The 5000-nt window shown below is 42.1% G+C and overlaps 4 non-coding genes across 4 annotated transcripts; 2 read left to right on the top strand and 2 right to left on the bottom strand.

Annotated features, from left to right (window-relative positions):
• The first annotated feature begins 800 nt into the window (after positions 1-800).
• On the top strand, positions 801-873 carry TRNAM-CAU (transfer RNA methionine (anticodon CAU)). Its single transcript has one exon. It is a non-coding gene; the product is annotated as a tRNA-Met (tRNA).
• Positions 874-1207: 334 nt separating this feature from the next.
• On the bottom strand, positions 1208-1279 carry TRNAE-UUC (transfer RNA glutamic acid (anticodon UUC)). Its single transcript has one exon. It is a non-coding gene; the product is annotated as a tRNA-Glu (tRNA).
• A 1214-nt stretch (positions 1280-2493) lies between these two features.
• TRNAM-CAU (transfer RNA methionine (anticodon CAU)) lies at positions 2494-2566 on the top strand. The gene has a single exon. It is a non-coding gene; the product is annotated as a tRNA-Met (tRNA).
• Positions 2567-4593: 2027 nt separating this feature from the next.
• On the bottom strand, positions 4594-4665 carry TRNAE-UUC (transfer RNA glutamic acid (anticodon UUC)). Its single transcript has one exon. It is a non-coding gene; the product is annotated as a tRNA-Glu (tRNA).
• Positions 4666-5000: the final 335 nt, after the last annotated feature.

Raw genomic sequence — 5000 nt, 5'->3', positions numbered from 1 at the left:
CAAAGAGCAGTTCCAACCTAAACTGATTCTGTCTGCAAGGCACGTGTTGGCTTTGGAATGTGGACACTAGTCCCCAAAAAAAAGTCTCTCCCATAGCAGGAATCGAACCAGTCAACCAGGAATACTAACTAAGTCTTTCTCCACATGGTGTAAGCAGTACAGTAAACAGCAAGACAGGTGTAAAAAAAAAAAAAAAAAGAGTGTTTTGCTTTGAATACAAAACATCAACATTACAAGAGCTGAAACACGCTACATGGTCAAGGTTTTTGGCACGTCAGTTGAATAATTTGAAGATCATGAGTTTTTTGCTCACACGTGGCATCCTCCTTTTCTCAAGAGATTTTGTCACTAACTCTGAACTTTCCAATTCAGTTCTAAACTGTTTCCGATTAGAAAGAACATGGGAGCCCTAATGACAGACAGGACACATGTCTTGTTGAGTCCCTTGACACTTTTGTGTAAAACTGTGCAGTTGAAAAAGGCTTTAGCTATGAAACTAAAGGAAATCTTTTGCAAAAGTCATAATGCATCGCCAATGTTAAGTATTTTTGTTGCAAAGTGAAAATCTACCAGAAACATTTTTGATTGAAAAACACGTGTCAGTCTTTGAATGGTGGCAGTAGCTAAGATAAAGATGCATTCCCATACCGGGAGTCGAACCCAGGCCACCTGGGTGAGAGCCAGGAATCCTAACCGCTAGACCATATGGGAAAAGATGCACTAAAGTCTCAGTGACATTATGAAAAAAAAAAGTTTTCTGCTATGCACAATAAACTTCTGCAGATCTGCAGGTACAGCTTGCCTCGTTAGCGCAGTAGGTAGCGCGTCAGTCTCATAATCTGAAGGTCGTGAGTTCGAGCCTCACACGGGGCACTGTTCCCTCCTTTTCTCGAGAGATTTTGTCACCAACTTAGAACTTTTCCATTCAATTCTACAACTTTTTCCATTAGAAAGGAAATGGGAATCCAAATAACTTACCGGACCCATGAGTTGTTGAGTCCCTTGACACTTTAGTGTAAAAAGGGGTGGTTGAGAATGAGTTGAGCTACGAATCCAAATTGAATCTTGTGTGAAGGGTCAGAATGAAGTGCCAAAACACGTGCGTTCAGCATTTTTGCCTGAAAAAAACAAATCCTACTTGAAATACGTTTGACTAAAAAACACGCGTCAGTTTTTGAATGTTGGCAGCGGTGCAGAAAAGGATGCGTTCCCATACCAGTAGTCGAACCCGGGCCGCCTGGGTGAAAACCAGGAATCCTAACCACTAGACCATATGGGAGAAGATGTACTGCCAGCTCACTTACAATATGAAAAAAAAGAGGTGTACTGCTTTGCACAAGCAACTTCCGCAGATTATTACGTGCATTTTGCCTCGTTAGCGCAGCAGGTAGCGCGTCAGTCTCGTAATCTGAAGGTCATGAGTTCGATTCTCACATGGGGCACTGGTACCGTGTTTCCTTAACTGATTTTGCCACCATCTTGGCTAGAGAGTCACAGCTCTTTTCCATTCAGTAGCAAAACATCACCAATTGATGGAAGGGGAGCTCCAATGACAAACAGGGATAAAGGCTTGTTGAGTCCCTTAACACCCAGGAATTAAAAGTGAGAGATATGAATGGTTTGAGATATGACATCAAATAAGCTTTTGTGCAAATAAATATCCAAAAAACCTGGTGGTCTGCATTTTTGGCTGCAAAGAGCAGTTCCAACCTAAACTGATTCTGTCTGCAAGGCACGTGTTGGCTTTGGAATGTGGACACTAGTCCCCAAAAAAAAGTCTCTCCCATAGCAGGAATCGAACCAGTCAACCAGGAATACTAACTAAGTCTTTCTCCACATGGTGTAAGCAGTACAGTAAACAGCAAGACAGGTGTAAAAAAAAAAAAAAAAAGAGTGTTTTGCTTTGAATACAAAACATCAACATTACAAGAGCTGAAACACGCTACATGGTCAAGGTTTTTGGCACGTCAGTTGAATAATTTGAAGATCATGAGTTTTTTGCTCACACGTGGCATCCTCCTTTTCTCAAGAGATTTTGTCACTAACTCTGAACTTTCCAATTCAGTTCTAAACTGTTTCCGATTAGAAAGAACATGGGAGCCCTAATGACAGACAGGACACATGGCTTGTTGAGTCCCTTGACACTTTTGTGTAAAACTGTGTAGTTGAAAAAGGCTTAAGCTATGAAACAAAAGGAAATCTTTTGCAAAAGTCATAATGCATCGCCAATGTTAAGTATTTTTGTTGCAAAGTGAAAATCTACCAGAAACATTTTTGATTGAAAAACACGTGTCAGTCTTTGAATGGTGGCAGTAGCTAAGATAAAGATGCATTCCCATACCGGGAGTCGAACCCAGGCCACCTGGGTGAGAGCCAGGAATCCTAACCGCTAGACCATATGGGAAAAGATGCACTAATGTCTCAGTGACATTATGAAAAAAAAAAGTTTTCTGCTATGCACAATAAACTTCTGCAGATCTGCAGGTACAGCTTGCCTCGTTAGCGCAGTAGGTAGCGCGTCAGTCTCATAATCTGAAGGTCGTGAGTTCGAGCCTCACACGGGGCACTGTTCCCTCCTTTTCTCGAGAGATTTTGTCACCAACTTAGAACTTTTCCATTCAATTCTACAACTTTTTCCATTAGAAAGGAAAGGGGAATCCAAATAACTTACCGGACCCATGAGTTGTTGAGTCCCTTGACACTTTAGTGTAAAAAGGGGTGGTTGAGAATGAGTTGAGCTACGAATCCAAATTGAATCTTGTGTGAAGGGTCAGAATGAAGTGCCAAAACGCGGGCGTTCAGCATTTTTGCCTGAAAAAAACAAATCCTACTTGAAATACGTTTGACTAAAAAACACGCGTCAGTTTTTGAATGTTGGCAGCGGTGCAGAAAAGGATGCGTTCCCATACCAGTAGTGGAACCCAGGCCGCCTGGGTGAAAACCAGGAATCCTAACCACTAGACCATATGGGAGAAGATGTACTGCCAGCTCACTTACAATATGAAAAAAAAGAGGTGTACTGCTTTGCACAAGCAACTTCCGCAGATTATTACGTGCATTTTGCCTCGTTAGCGCAGCAGGTAGCGCGTCAGTCTCGTAATCTGAAGGTCATGAGTTCGATTCTCACATGGGGCACTGGTACCGTGTTTCCTTAACTGATTTTGCCACCATCTTGGCTAGAGAGTCACAGCTCTTTTCCATTCAGTAGCAAAACATCACCAATTGATGGAAGGGGAGCTCCAATGACAAACAGGGATAAAGGCTTGTTGAGTCCCTTAACACCCAGGAATTAAAAGTGAGAGATATGAATGGTTTGAGATATGACATCAAATAAGCTTTTGTGCAAATAAATATCCAAAAAACCTGGTGGTCTGCATTTTTGGCTGCAAAGAGCAGTTCCAACCTAAACTGATTCTGTCTGCAAGGCACGTGTTGGCTTTGGAATGTGGACACTAGTCCCCAAAAAAAAGTCTCTCCCATAGCAGGAATCGAACCAGTCAACCAGGAATACTAACTAAGTCTTTCTCCACATGGTGTAAGCAGTACAGTAAACAGCAAGACAGGTGTAAAAAAAAAAAAAAAAAGAGTGTTTTGCTTTGAATACAAAACATCAACATTACAAGAGCTGAAACACGCTACATGGTCAAGGTTTTTGGCACGTCAGTTGAATAATTTGAAGATCATGAGTTTTTTGCTCACACGTGGCATCCTCCTTTTCTCAAGAGATTTTGTCACTAACTCTGAACTTTCCAATTCAGTTCTAAACTGTTTCCGATTAGAAAGAACATGGGAGCCCTAATGACAGACAGGACACATGGCTTGTTGAGTCCCTTGACACTTTTGTGTAAAACTGTGTAGTTGAAAAAGGCTTAAGCTATGAAACAAAAGGAAATCTTTTGCAAAAGTCATAATGCATCGCCAATGTTAAGTATTTTTGTTGCAAAGTGAAAATCTACCAGAAACATTTTTGATTGAAAAACACGTGTCAGTCTTTGAATGGTGGCAGTAGCTAAGATAAAGATGCATTCCCATACCGGGAGTCGAACCCAGGCCACCTGGGTGAGAGCCAGGAATCCTAACCGCTAGACCATATGGGAAAAGATGCACTAATGTCTCAGTGACATTATGAAAAAAAAAAGTTTTCTGCTATGCACAATAAACTTCTGCAGATCTGCAGGTACAGCTTGCCTTGTTAGCGCAGTAGGTAGCGCGTCAGTCTCATAATCTGAAGGTCGTGAGTTCGAGCCTCACACGGGGCACTGTTCCCTCCTTTTCTCGAGAGATTTTGTCACCAACTTAGAACTTTTCCATTCAATTCTACAACTTTTTCCATTAGAAAGGAAAGGGGAATCCAAATAACTTACCGGACCCATGAGTTGTTGAGTCCCTTGACACTTTAGTGTAAAAAGGGGTGGTTGAGAATGAGTTGAGATACGAATCCAAATTGAATCTTGTGTGAAGGGTCAGAATGAAGTGCCAAAACGCGGGCGTTCAGCATTTTTGCCTGAAAAAAACAAATCCTACTTGAAATACGTTTGACTAAAAAACACGCGTCAGTTTTTGAATGTTGGCAGCGGTGCAGAAAAGGATGCGTTCCCATACCAGTAGTCGAACCCGGGCCGCCTGGGTGAAAACCAGGAATCCTAACCACTAGACCATATGGGAGAAGATGTACTGCCAGCTCACTTACAATATGAAAAAAAAGAGGTGTACTGCTTTGCACAAGCAACTTCCGCAGATTATTACGTGCATTTTGCCTCGTTAGCGCAGCAGGTAGCGCGTCAGTCTCGTAATCTGAAGGTCATGAGTTCGATTCTCACATGGGGCACTGGTACCGTGTTTCCTTAACTGATTTTGCCACCATCTTGGCTAGAGAGTCACAGCTCTTTTCCATTCAGTAGCAAAACATCACCAATTGATGGAAGGGGAGCTCCAATGACAAACAGGGATAAAGGCTTGTTGAGTCCCTTAACACCCAGGAATTAAAAGTGAGAGATATG

The sequence above is a fragment of the Phyllobates terribilis genome, unplaced genomic scaffold, assembly GCF_046119375.1.
Source record: "Phyllobates terribilis strain yellow unplaced genomic scaffold, ASM4611937v1 Scaffold_11__3_contigs__length_659146591, whole genome shotgun sequence".
Classification (NCBI taxonomy): Eukaryota; Metazoa; Chordata; class Amphibia; order Anura; family Dendrobatidae; genus Phyllobates; species Phyllobates terribilis.
This window is presented reverse-complemented; position numbering and strand designations above follow the sequence as displayed.